Raw genomic sequence first — 14,547 nt, 5'->3', positions numbered from 1 at the left:
CTTGTATCTACCCCAGCGCTTAGAACAGTGCTTGGCACACAGTAGGCGCTTAACCGCGTGGCTCAGTGGAATGAGCCCGGGCTTGTGAGTCAGAGGTCAGGGGTTCGAATCCCGGCTCTGCCACTCGTCAGCTATGTGACTGTGGGCAAGTCACTTAACTTTCTCTGTGCCTCAGTTTCCTCATCTGTAAAATGGGGATGAAGACTGTGAGCCCTACGTGGGACAACCTAGTTACCTTGTATCTACCCCAGAGCTTAGAACAGAGCTCCGCACATAGTTAGCGCTTAACAAATACCTGCATTATTGTCTACGTGCAAAGGGGCTTAGACTGTGGGCGGAGCCGGGCGGGGACGAAGCCACGCCCCTTGGGCGGGGTCCCGCCTCGTCAGCCAATCGGGTTTCAGATCGTCCATTTTAGGCCACGCCCCTCGGTCCCAGTCCCTCCCCTTAAGGCCCCGCCCCGTCGTCCAGGCTCCACCAATCGGGTTCCAGCCCCGCCCCTTTAGGGCCCGCCCCTCCGATGAAGCCCCGCCCACCCCCAGATGATAATAATAATAATGTTGGTATTTGTTAAGCGCTTACTATGTGCAGAGCACTGTTCTAAGCTCTGGGGTAGACACAATAATAATCATAATAACAATGTTGGTATTTGTTAAGCGCTTTCTATGTGCAGAGCACTGTTCTAAGCGCTGGGGTAGACACAATAATAATAATAATAACAATGTTGGTATTTGTTAAACGCTTACTATGTAATAATAATGTTGGTATTTGTTAAGCGCTTACTATGTGCCGAGCACTGTTCTAAGCGCTGGGGTAGACATAGGGGAATCAGGTTGTCCCAGGTGGGGCTCACAGTCTTAATCCCCATTTTACAGATGAGGGAACTGAGGCACAGAGAAGTTAAGTGACTTGCCCACAGTCACACAGCTGACAAGTGGCAGAGCTGGGATTCGAACTCATGAGCCCTGACTCCAAAGCCCGTGCTCTTTCCACTGAGCCACGCTGCTTCTCTGTGCAGAGCACTGTTCTAAGCGCTGGGGTAGGCGCAGTAATAATGATAATGTTGGTATTTGTTAAGCGCTTACTATGTGCAGAGCACTGTTCTAAGCGCTGGGGTAGACGCAGTAATAATGATAATGTTGGTATTTGTTAAGCGCTTACTATGTGCAGAGCACTGTTCTAAGCGCTGGGGTAGACGCAGTAATAATGATAATGTTGGTATTTGTTAAGCGCTTACTATGTGCAGAGCACTGTTCTAAGCGCTGGGGTAGACGCAGTAATAATGATAATGTTGGTATTTGTTAAGCGCTTACTATGTGCAGAGCACTGTTCTAAGCGCTGGGGTAGACGCAATAATAATAATGTTGGCATTTGTTAAGCGCTTACTATGTGCTGAGCACTGTTCTAAGCGCTGGGGTAGACACAAAAATAATGATAATGTTGGTATTTGTTAAGCGCTTACTATGTGCAGAGCACTGTTCTAAGCGCTGGGGTAGACGCAATAATAATGATAATGTTGGTATTTGTTAAGCGCTTACTATGTGCAGAGCACTGTTCTAAGCGCTGGGGTAGACACAAAAATAATGATAATGTTGGTATTTGTTAAGCGCTTACTATGTGCAGAGTACTGTTCTAAGCGCTGGGGTAGACACAATAATAATGATAATGTTGGTATTTGTTAAGCGCTTACTATGTGCAGAGCACTGTTCTAAGGGCTGGGGTAGACACAATAATAATAATGTTGGCATTTGTTAAGCGCTTATTATGGGCAGAGCACTGTTCTAAGCGCTGGGGTAGACACAATAATAATAATAATGTTGGTATTTGTTAAGCGCTTACTATGTGCAGAGCACTGTTCTAAGCGCTGGGGTAGACACAAGGGAATCAGGTTGTCCCACGTGGGGCTCACAGTCTTAATCCCCATTTCACAGATGAGGGAACTGAGGCCCAGAGAAGTGACGTGACTTGCCCACAGTCACACCGCTGACAAGTGGCGGCTTGGGAGTCAGAGGTCATGAGTTCGAATCCCGACGCTGCCACGGGTCAGCGGTGTGACTGTGGGCAAGTCACTTCACTGGGCCTCAGTTACCTCATCTGTGAAATGGGGATTCACTGCGAGCCTCACGTGGGACAACCTGATGACCCTGTATCTTCCCCAGCGCTTAGAACAGTGCTCGGCACATAGTAAGCGCTTAACAAATACCAGCATTATTGTTATTATTCTCCCATGATGCCCCGCCCCTTCTCCCATGATGCCCCGCCCCTTCTCCCACGATGCCCCGCCCCTTCTCCCATGATGCCCCGCCCTCAACCGTCCTGAGGGCGGCCAACGGCCGAGGCCGCCGGCCGCCCCCTGAGGAGCCTCCTGAGGACCCGCGCCAGCCGCCATCACTCCCTTCCCCGGTAGGTCCGGTGAAAATCCATTTTCCAGTCGAATTTTAGCTGCCTCGAATCCAGGCCCCGGAACCGTCGACTGGGGATCATCCCTGAGGAAGTCGCCCCTCCCTCAGCGACCTTTCTCACCTGGGCCCTTTCGAGTCGGAGCGTCAAGAGCTTTCCCTCTGAAACGCCTCCATCGCTGGAGCCCAAAGCCTGCGGGAGGGGGTGTTGCCCCAGAGTGGGATGTAATAATATTAACTATTATTAATAATAATTATATTAAATTATATTATAATACAATCGCAACAATATTAATATATTAACATTATATATAATATACTGTATATATTACATATTATACATAATGTGCTATATATTATATACAAATATACAAACATACTATTAATTATTATCAATTAGATTACAATTATATCATAACATAATTATATTAATATTGATATTATTAGTCTGTTAACATTATAATAAGTTGTATACCTTATATATTATAATAATATGTTATATATTATATGCAAATACACAGGCATATTACTATTAATCATTATTATCAATTATAGTACAATTGCACTATAATATAATTATAATAATATTAATTATTATTCTCCAGGCCTTAGTTCCCTCCCCTGTCAAATGGGGGTGAAGACTAGAAGCCCCTGCCACTTGTCAGCTGTGTGACTGTGGGCAAGTCACTTCACTTCTCTGGGCCTCAGTGACCTCATCTGTAAAATGGGGATGAAGACTGTGAGCCTCACATGGGGCAAGCTGATTACCCTGTATCTATCCCAGCGCTTAGAACAGTGCTCGGCACATAGTAAGTGCTTAACAAATACCAACATTGTTATTATTATTATTATAAGCCTTGAGCACTGTCAGTCAATTGTTTTTATTGAGCACTCACTGTGTGCAGAGCACTGTGATAATAATAATGTTGGAATTTGTTAAGCGCTTACTATGTGCAGAGCACTGTTCTAAGCGCTGGGGTAGATACAGGGTAATCAGGTTGTCCCACGTGAGGCTCATGGTCTTCATTCCCATCTTCCAGATGAGGGAACTGAGGCACAGAGAAGTTAAATGACATGCCCAAAGTCACACAGCTGATAAGCGACAGAGCCGGGATTAGAACTCACAGCCTTTGACTCCCAAGCCCGGGCTGTTTCCACCGAGCCACGCTGCTGCTTGATCCGTTTGACCTTTAACATAGTGTGGAAGCTAGGAGGATTTTTACCAAACTTGAACATTGGTGCTACTTGTATAGTGGATGGCTTTCATTCTCTCTGTAATCAGTCAATGATATTTATTGAGTGCTTACTCTGTGCAGAGCACTGAACTAAGCTCTTGAATGTGGGGGTTGAATACAGCAGAGTTGGTAGATGTTCCTTGCCCCCAATAAGCTTACATTCTAGGGGGAAACAGGCATTAATATAAATAAATACTACAGTATACTACTACTCACTTAGGAGAGTACAGTAAAACAGAATGACAGACATGTTCCTTGCCTGTAGCGAGCGTACAGTCTAGAAAGGGAGACAAAAATATGAATAAAAAAGTAATTTATAGTATATAATTTAAAGATAGATACTTAAGTTCATGGGGTTGGGGTGGAGTGAATATCAAATGTATTAATATTAATTTTCAGTCTAAATATGAAGGGCTAAAATCTCTTCAAAGAAACACACGTGAACACATGCACACATATGTAGATGGGAAATGCATTAATGTATTTGTACTAAAGTGGTTATCGCAATTGTTTTATTTGCAGAAGAAGATAGAATCATACCGTCAATACTGTTCTCAAAGAGTATTTCCGACACCAGTTTTCTTTTCCACTGTTGTTAGTTACCTTTAACTCAGACAACTTTTTCATATATATTATTTCCTTTTGGTGTCTATTTAAAAGTACTTTTTGAAGGGCGTGGTAATATTCTCATCCCCCTCACCTACCACCCTTCTTCACTCTACTTTCAGGAATCCATTTCTTTAAGCAAAAAGAAATAAGCCACCAATGCCTTCATTTAAATTTCTTGCTGTTACAGAGAGCAGCGTGCACAGAGCCGTCTCCATGTTAAGGACTATTACCCTCCTCATAATTGCATTCTTGTTTTCACTGAATGTCACAATTTTTCATCTTTCTTTTTGAAATAATAAATTCCTGACTTATGAAAAATATTTCCCTTCTCTTCTAAGGACACCTGCGGAATAATTGTTTAGTATTTCCACTCTTTCTACATCTCCTCTTTGTAATTTTCCGTGGCCAATCTTGGAGGGCAAAGCTTTGCTTTTGCCATTTGTCTGTTCTCCATACGTAATTAGGCCACTGCATTTGCCTGCACAACTGGTGCTGAATACATTTAAGTCAAGGGAAATGGAATTCTCTGTTGCATTGCCAGCATTTTAATTTGGAACTGATTGATTTGATCACTAAAGCGCACAGATCGTAATTAGCGGCACATTTTCAAAATGAAAATGGTCTCCAATTTCTAAGTACTGTGAAGTTTAACTGCTCTTCTGGTCTTTCCTATTTGTACTAGGCAACATGCTCCTGTAAACTTTCTCCAGAAGTACAGTGTTCAGGCAGAGGAAAGGCGTAATTACACCTAGGGGAGTGAAAAGTGGAGTCCGGATTTTCAAACCAACACCAACTTCCAAGTATCTGTGAAACCAGAGGAGAGGGAGATCAGAGATGAGTGAATTCTGTAGATAGTACAAACAAAAATTTCTAATGTTAGCATTACCCTCCATCTCCAAAATGTTTTTTAACCAATGCCTCAAACAGCTTTATCTCCTTTCCTTCTCCTTCAAGGGGAGCGTCTGAGTCAGGAAACAGCTGAAAGGAAAGACCTGGGACAAAGAAATCCTCATCATCAACAGTATTTATTGAGTGCTCACAATATATGTGCACTGTACTAGGCCCTTGGGAATAAAAATGGAGAAATTGAATTAAAAGAAGTCTCTTCCCACTAGGAATTTACAGATTGCGGAGGTCACCGATCAGTGGTGGTTGATGTAGGTCATCATCTATGTCCTCCAGGAGGCATCCCCCATCCAATTTCCACCATTCTGGACTTGTCATCCCAGCAGCCAACCTTAACAAATACCCTACAGCTTTCCTAAAACTTAAAATACACTGCATTATGCAGTCTATCCATTTTTGTATATTCTTGCTGGTACCAGCTATAGCTATATTTTCCCTCTTGCTCCCATCGGATACATACAATTTGCGGCTACCTGCTTCTTGATTACTATATCTATAATTTTATTTTTATGTATAACATAATATGCATATTATATACATAGTATATATAATATTTTTTATCCCTGTATAAGTGTATATATGTATAATCCCCAGACTCTCCAGGTGCTAGAATAGTTCCAAAATATCTGGAGTTGACTCTGCTTAGCCCTATTCCAGAAGTTTCTTCATCCTTACCAAAGCCGGTGTTAAGGCATTTGGAAAATCACTCTGTTGGCACTCAAATCAATTCATGGTATTGAGTGCTTACTTTATGCAGAACACTGTCATAAGTGCTTGGGAGGAGGGAATGCAGTTCCTAATTATGAGCCCTGCCCTCAAGGAGCTTATATTTCCGTGACCAGAAAGCAACCTAGCTCTCTCATGGGCTACATCTTGAGTGTATGTTTTCCCTGGTTCTCATTTGATCCCTTAAACACAGGACTGTTCAGAACCCGAAAACTTGAAAGTTTTCCATGTTTAGCGTTCATAGCTCTGCCAGACTTATGTTGTGCATTTTCAGTAGGCTAAGATCCAGTCAGAGAATTGCACGTAAAGGTACACACGTTAGTAAGGTACTCTCCCTCAGAACAGTGTTCTGAATTAGGAGGGCCATGGAAAACAGCCAGTTCCGGCACATCTTTTCATTTCTCTTAGGGTTTAAGCCCTATAGAAGTAACAACATTTAAAAAATATCCTTGTGGCAGAATCTCCTGAGGGTATCAAGCAACAGGAAAAATCCCCATGATGAATCCAGATCTCTAATGATAAACAATAAAGAACCTTATTCCCTCCACTCCAGGTTGGGTCATTTGAATCCTGAGGGCCAAGGGCTAATAGATTTTGAGGGGTGCCCTCCTCTATCACACATGATGTGTGGTGTCATTTTGTCACTGTGTATGAAGACATTAAAACCAGCTCCTTGGCTTAATTGATTAGAGCCAAGTGAGAAGCCTCACCATCATCACGTCACCTCCTCTGCGCCACTCTCTGTGCAGTGGGGACTGAACACCCTGTATCCCATGCCACCATCACAATCAGGTACCAGATGAAGGGGGAAAGGACCTGCTCTTGAATCCAGAGAGACCCCATCTCTGTTTAGTTTCCAGGGGTTTCAAAGAACCACTATCCCAAGGGTTGGCAGGGTAGAACTCGGCTGAACCAGAGAAGGGAATGAGGGCAGGCTAGCATCATGAGCAGTAAATGGGGCTCCGCCATATCCTGGGGTTGGGCAAGATGAAAAGCCATTCCTTTGAAAATCCAGGAATTTTACTTCAAATTTGATAGCTAGGGGAACCTCTTGATCTCATGATATATCCAGAGCCCTCCTGGTTCTGTTTTTGTTGAAAAGGTGCTCTAGAAATAATAATACTCTGAATTTGTATAGAGCTTTTATTTTTCTGAAGCACTTTCACCTCAATCTCGTTTTTTTCTTGCATCATCCCTGTGAGGTTGGGAGAGGAAAGAATTATTAAACTCATTTTACAGACAAGGATACTGAGTCTCCCCAAGGTCATACAATGGGCCCATAACTGGGACTAGACTGGACTGATAAGAAATCCCACTGGAGATGTCACATGTATTTGCACATCCCAGGAGGTACAGTGGCTCTTTTGAAGAAGGATGATTTTAGTTTGAGAAAGAAAAAGGTAAAAAAAAAATAAGGAAACACTGAGCACAAGGTTATTGCATCCATCTGCTGTGGGTACCAGATGGCAGCTGTAATTTATGTTCAGGAGGTTTGTGTTTCCATTTCTCCAGGGCAAAATATAAAAGTGGATACACAGGATTTTTTAAAATATCATGTTTCTAAGCTAGTCTTGGGCACTTTGCATATTATGTAACTTTCTCCGTTCAGTTTGAAAGAGCCCCCGATCCTCTTGAAGGTGGTAGATTCAAAACAAACAAAAGGAAACACTTCTTAACACTGAGGGTGGTAAGCATATGGAATTTATCACAGGAAATCATGCAGGATGAAAATCTGCACAGATTCAGGAGGTGTTTAGATAAACTCATGGTCGAATGATCTATAATGGGTAACACGAGGGAAACTTAGGGATGTAGAGAGCAATGTTAGGAGTATCCAGTGGTATTTGTGTGATCACAGGGATCAATGTTCAGTAGGGTAACAATCACGCCATTCCTCCAAATAACCTGTAACTAAGTAAGAGATAATACTGTAAGCTTATTGTGGGCAGGGAACATGTCTACCAACTCTGTATTGTACTCTCTCAAGTGCTTAGTACAGTGTTCTGCACATTGTAAGTGATCAAGGAATAAGCAGTCAGTTTTGTGTTCTTAAAGAGTCCTGCATTACAGAAAGTTCAAACTACTTCATCCACACCACACATGTGCACACAACAGTTTCTTCCAACACTACATCACTCTGTGTCCATAAAGACATCCACTATGGGAAGCGGTCCTCATTCTTCAGTAGTGTAACAGTAGTTTAACACATGTTATGATAGACTTGACTGTACACTGGGCTGGATGGGTCATTGGTCTGCTACAATAATGAAATTTCTTTTTAGTTCCCCTGAATAGCTGTGCCCCATTTTTTGAAAATGAGAAAAGGAAAACTACATGAAGCAAAAACAACTCCCATATTTAATAAGGGTGGGTATTTGCATCTTTGTGAAGCACTTGGAAATGTTCAGTCCATGTTTCCCCACTCCTCAAGAACCTCCAGTTGTTGCCCACCCACCTCAGCATCAAAGGGAAACTCCTTCTATCTTTAAGAACAGATGCCATGTCTCTTCTGTTTGAATGTTCCAAGTTATATGTTCACAAAACAGTGGGAACACAACAGGTACTCAATCAGTGCTGTTGATGATGATGAAAATGGACCTGCCAGGTTGAAGGAGAAAAGAATTGGGGGAGAATTTGTTATGTGAGATTTGTAAAATAATTAAGGCCTGGAAATTTGGATTCTCTGGATTGGGGGATGAAGCAGTGTCCATGAGTCATAGATGATGTCACATTGTCCCATGGAGACAAAGCGACTTTGAGTTGTCAGCTCCTTTTGGGTAAGGATAGCATCTATTAGCTTTATTGTATTGTACTTTCCCAAGCACTTAGTACAGTGCCCTGCACCCAGTAAGTGCTCAATAAATATGAATCAATCAACTGTATATAGACTACCTACTATGTGCAGAACACTGTTCCTTGTCCACAATGAGCTTGAAGCCCAGAGGGCGCGTGGTTGATTACCATAACATTTTGAGCCCTGAGTGAGAATGTATCCAAGGCCTTTCTGGAAATTCATGACTCTGTAAACCAGCAAATTGGCTCCACTGAAAGCTAGGCTGGATTCAGTCCGTCAGTCAGTGGTATGTATTGAGCGCTTACTGTTGTACAGTACTGTACTATGCATTTGAGTGAGTACAGTGGTAGAGTTAGTAGACGTTCCCTGCCCACAGGGATCTTATACTCCAGAGGGAATTCTGGTAGAGATCTGATTGAATCTACCCTGCTTCAAAACCACGCCTTCTCCCTCGTTTTGAGATTTGGGTCTGAAGGGGGTGAAAGTTCAGTCCCCAGTTTTGAACTTTTAAAAATTAACGTGAGTTTAAATAAAGCATGAGGTCTTTGGGATCCTGAAAAAAAATAAAGCTAGTTCCCTAAAATCTGAATCTTTAAACTCAAAAACCAAGGATGGTACACAAGGATGGTAGATATTGGATCACAACTTACAACTGTCTACTCCAGATATGTAAAAGGTCTCCCTTGAGACCTTTGGTTGGCATCAGATCCAAAAGCCCCTCGGGTAAAAGAAATACAGTAAATTTTCTTTGAAAAATTCCCAGTTCAGTTTAGAAACACATTATCGATCAATCAGTAGTGTTTACTGAATGCTTACTGTGCAGAGGGGGAGACAGACGTTAATCCCGGCTCTGCCACTTGCCTGCTGGGTGACCTTGGGCAAGTCACTTCACTTCTTTGGGCCTCAGTTATCTGTAAAATGAGGATTGAGACTGTGAGCTCCACATGGGACAGAGACTGTATCCACCCAATTTGCTTGTATCCACTCCAGGGCTTATACAGTGCCTGGCACAGAGAAAGCACTTAACAAATACCATTATTATTATTAATATAAGTAAATTACAGCTATGTATGTAAGTGTTGTGGGGCTGAGAGCAGGGTGAATAAAGGGACCAAATCAGGGTGACACAGAAAGTAGTGGGGGAAAAGAACTGAAGAGATTGGCAGGAGATAGATGAGATTGAGGTACAATGAGTAGGTTGGCATAATAGGAGCAAAATGTGTGGGCTGGGTTGTAATAGAGCAGCGAGATGTGGTAGGAGAGGTTAAGGTGATTGAGTGCTCTAAAGCTGATAGAAGGAGTTTCTCTTTGATGCTGAGGTGGGTGGGCAATGACTGGAGGTTCTTGAGGAGTGGGAAACATGGACTGAACATTTCTGTAGAAAGATGATCCTGGCAGCAGAGTAAAGGATGAACTGGAGTGGGGCGAGAGAGGAGGGAGGGAGGGAGGTCAGCAAGGATTCTGATACAGTTATCAGTGCAGGGTGGGATAAATGCTTGGATTAATGTCGTAGCAGTTTGAATGGAGAGGAAAGGGCTGATTTTAGCAATGTTATGAAGGTTGAATGGACAGGATTTAGTGCAATTGAATATATGGGTCGAGTGAGAGGTATGTCAAGGATAATGCCAAAGCTAAGGGCTTGTGAGACAAGGAAGGATGGTGATGTCTACATTAGAAACACTTAAAAGAAAATCTTAAATATGAAAAGTATGATATTGTGGTGTTTCTTAAAATTCATCAAAGTACTTGGGTGAGTACAATACAGTTAAAAATAAAAAAGAGTTAACTGAATTTTACCATCTACCATTTCTTTTCCCTCTCCCCATTCCCATCCCCCATCACAATTCTTTTCTGGGGTTTTCTGACCCTGAGCAGCAGTCATTTTCTTGTTGAAGATGTACCTTACCATGAAAGGGTAGTAAGGAAGGGATTTCAAACTTGGTTCCCTTACATTCATTGCAAAAAACTTCCTGATCATCTTCTTAGACCAGAAAATTCACTCTCACAAGAAAGCTATCAAACATGTATGAGTAAGGGAGAAAGCAAGTCTATAGAAACCATTTCAGATCTAACACAATGAACCAAGGTGGTTTTTATTTTACCACCCCATTCTTTTCTTTCTGAGCCAAACCCTTTATGGTATATTTCCAGCCAAAGAGAAAAATGCCCTATCTCAAAATCGGTACTAAGATGAACTTAATTGCATCTCAAAGCTTCCTTATCGCTAATTAAATGGAACAGCAAGTCAGGCTGATGGTTTTTTTTCCATAGGGTTGTTTTTATAAATGAGTTGGAAAGGGCTAATTTAGGGGATTGTAATAAAGGTTTGGATTGGGAGTGTGGTGTGTCTAGAGCTTCAAAGGCCCTCCTGCACTGACTCAGCTCCCAAGGGGGTACAACAGCAGGGAGCTTTCAGGGGTCACCAGCCCTTAATCACCCTTCTGGGCGAACTAATACCTCTACAAGAAGGGGAAAGAACAAAGTAGGTGCTTAACAAATACCTTAGAAAAACAAAAACAAAACTAAAATGCAGCTTGAAATCATGGTGGAGATGAAAACTATTTTTGTTTCCTTATGGGGTTGTAACCAAAAGCCCGTAGGCTATTAAGTCCATTTAAGGCTGTTACATACGGGAGTCTGTGGAAAAAATGTATTTGTTTTTCAGCCATTTTTTACAGTTATCTCCATAGAACTAGTGATTTGGGGATGTCTCTCTGTCTCCCGATATCTATCTTTACCTTAAAGCATTGAATCAAAATGAATACTGTTCCTAATGCTAGTGTTCTACATAGGTAAATAGAGTTAAAATGCTTAGTTTTCTCTAGGGATAACAAGTGTTTAAATTCCCCTTCATGGGCATGATATTAAATGTGAAAAGTTAGAAAGATGGAGAATCCAAAATGAGTCCCCTGCATCAAAATCTCAGTTCAGACCAGACTCAAGAAAAAAGATTCAAGGCTCTCAACCAGTTCTTTCTCCCTTACTTATTTATCCTTGCTCTTTCCCTTTACAACCCAGCTCGCACACTGCATTCCTCTGGTACCAGCCTACTCACTCTCCCATGCTCGCACATCACCATCATCGGCCCCTTGCTCCTGCCCTCCCTCTCTTTGGAACTCCCTCCCCCTAAATATCTGAGAGACCCCCAACTCTTTAAAGCCCTAATGAAATCATATCTCCTCCAGGAAGCCTTTCCTTGGCCTAATTTTCCATCCCTATTGCCATGCACTTAGTCCTGCCGTCTAAGCACTCAGGGGCTCCTCTCCCACCAACTAATGTACATATCCTTGTCTTCAGTTGCTTCCTTTACCTGTAATTTAATGACTGTCTTCCCTGAAAATCTTAAGCTCCTTAAAGGCAGTGACCTCATTTACCAACTGTATTGGACTCTCCCAAGTGCTATGCACAAAGCAAGTGCTTAATAACTACCATCCATCAATTGATTGCATTTATTGAGCACTTACTGCTTGCAAAGCACTGTATTAACCACTTGGGAAAGTACACTGTAAGAGTTGGTAGACTTGTTCCCTGCTCACAATGAGCTTACAGTCTAGAGGATGATCAATCAGTGTAGATTGATAAAACTAAATTTTGGTCAAGACCAATGAGAATAGGGCAAAAGGATAAAAATGGGTTTTAAGGAAGGAAGTGTGGGAGGAGTCAGAATGTGTCTGGACTACTTGTTCAGGGAGTTGGGGGTAATGGTAACCTGAGCCAAGATGTGGTGCTGCTGGATAGAGGTCACAGATATACATTCTTGAGAAGCAGCGTGGCTCAGCGGAAAGAGCACGGGCTTTGGAGTCAGAGGTCATGGGTTCGAATCCTGGCTCGGCCACTTGTCAGCTGTGTGACTTTGGGCAAGTCACTTAACTTCTCGGTGCCTCAGTTACCTCATCTGTAAAATGGGGATGAAGACTGTGAGCCCCACGTGGGACAACCTGCTTCCCCTGTGTCTACCCCAGCGCTTAGAACAGTGCTCGGCACATAGTAAGCGCTTAACAAATACCAACATTATTATTCTTTAGCACATCCAGTTTGTCATTTTCCTTTCAAAAGCAGACAAAATTAAGCATCTTCTGTTATTCTCCTGTTGAAAGTCCTCTTGCAGACTAGGGAGGAAAAGACCTTTAATATTAACACTGAATGGATCAGATGGGTTCCATTTGCTAGCTTGTTAAAATAAAACTGCTAGAAGAATGGGAAGATGAAGATGATTAAATGAAAGACACCGTGAAACCATGGCAAAGCAAATGAATAAACATGTTAAATTTTTAGCTAAATAATCTCAAAGAATTATCAGAAAGAGAAGCAATGTGACATGCAATCCAAACTGTTTAACTGAACTAAGTTGTTTGAGGATGGCTTAAACCCCCCTCAAAAAACTGCCATGAACTCCACCGAGGATATGCGGATAATAATAATAACAATTGTAGTATATGTAAGTGGTTACTGTGTGCTAAGGAAATTGAGCTTTCTTTAGGTAAGACAAGTGTACTCACTATCCGTGAAATTATTAGAAAACAAGTGACTTTTGCCATAAGGTGTTTTCATTGTAAATTGTGGCCGTAATGTCAGAATCAGGGAACGTTCTTTAGACAGTACATATCTTCTTTTATGATATTCGTTAAATTATTTACTGTGCTTAACTATACTAAGCGCTGAGGTAGATAGAAGATAATCAGGTTGCACACAGTCCATGTCCCATATGGACCTCACAGTCTTAATCCCCCATTTTACAAGTGAGGTAACTGAAGCACAGAATAGTTAAGTGACTTGCCCTAGGTCACATCAGCAGGCAAGTGGTGGAGCAGGATTAGAAATTAGGACCTTTTGACTCCCAGGCCTATGCTTTATCCACCAGGGTACAGAGCTTCCTGGGTACAGCTTGATGTGGTATCGAAGAAATGGTTGTGTTTATACATGTGATATCAATCATGGCTTAAATCCTACCCTGTGTGTTGTATTTAATCTGGGATTCTTCAAGAATGCAACCCTAACATTACTGAACTGATTGTACTTTAAATATATGTGGTATGGCAATTTTCAAACACTTTGATGTTATCTCATTCTTTCTGCTCTAATGCTATGAGGTAGGAAGTAGCATAAGTGAGCAAACCAAGGCACAGAGAGGTCAAGTAATTTTCCCAGTGTCACATACCACAGGAGCAGAACTGTGGGGTAGACCCCAAGTCTGGACTCCAAACCTTAAACTCATTCCATTAGACCACCCTGCCTTCCTGGATATCTTCTCCCTACTAAGTCTTCAGCCCATCAAAGAACTCTTTCATCTCAAAGTAAGCTGGGTACCTGGCTGTTTGTCATAGTCTGCCCTAGGGTTAAACTAGCTCTTAAATCTGCATTATTTTGTCCTTTCTAGGTAGTTACTATACCACTGGTATGACTGCTAAGGCAAAATGCTGATAAAAAAATTCTCCGACTGCTATAAATTTCTTTTCAGAAAGAATCTCCTGCAGTTGTCAAAAGCTGTATGAAATATTTATAACATAATAGTTACCATTGTTTATATAAAAATCTCTTAGTGACAAAGTGCAGTATTTATGTACCATCCTAAAATGAGAAAATCTTTCCTCTGGATGTACACTAACTGAACGGGCTTTTTTTAATTGTCTCTTTGTAAATGTCCTTACATATTTGCCATGGTTGGGTAAACATGCCATTATCTGGGAGCTTTTGAGGCTATTATTGTTTCTAATAATGTAATGAGATTTAGAGAGTACTGTTGAGGTTGGTATTGAGTTCACCAGGGATTTTAATTTTGAATTAGCACTATTGATTCTGCCCTCAAACTACAGTTCACTGGTTTTTACTACCCAAAGTTTGTTAAATTTTAATAGCAACATTGTTGAAATTCACCTTC

General features: G+C 41.8%; 1 protein-coding gene across 2 annotated transcripts in view; it reads left to right on the top strand.

Annotated features, from left to right (window-relative positions):
• The first annotated feature begins 2,320 nt into the window (after positions 1-2,320).
• Positions 2,321-14,547, top strand: part of LOC100075248 (amyloid beta precursor protein binding family B member 1 interacting protein) — a 111,155-nt gene continuing 98,928 nt past the window's right edge. Inside the window, exon 1 of one of the 2 annotated variants that reach the window (XM_007667753.4) lies at positions 2,321-2,403. The gene's annotated coding sequence lies outside the window, so the exon portion shown is untranslated. Of the gene's footprint in view, positions 2,404-8,110; positions 8,243-14,547 lie in introns of those variants that run through there. The other variant, XM_029077545.2, reaches the window with a different exon arrangement.

The sequence above is a fragment of the Ornithorhynchus anatinus genome, chromosome 13 (assembly GCF_004115215.2).
Source record: "Ornithorhynchus anatinus isolate Pmale09 chromosome 13, mOrnAna1.pri.v4, whole genome shotgun sequence".
Lineage (NCBI taxonomy): Eukaryota > Metazoa > Chordata > Mammalia > Monotremata > Ornithorhynchidae > Ornithorhynchus > Ornithorhynchus anatinus.
The sequence above is the reverse complement of the archived record's forward strand: the minus strand, read 5'-3'. Positions and strand labels throughout refer to the sequence as shown.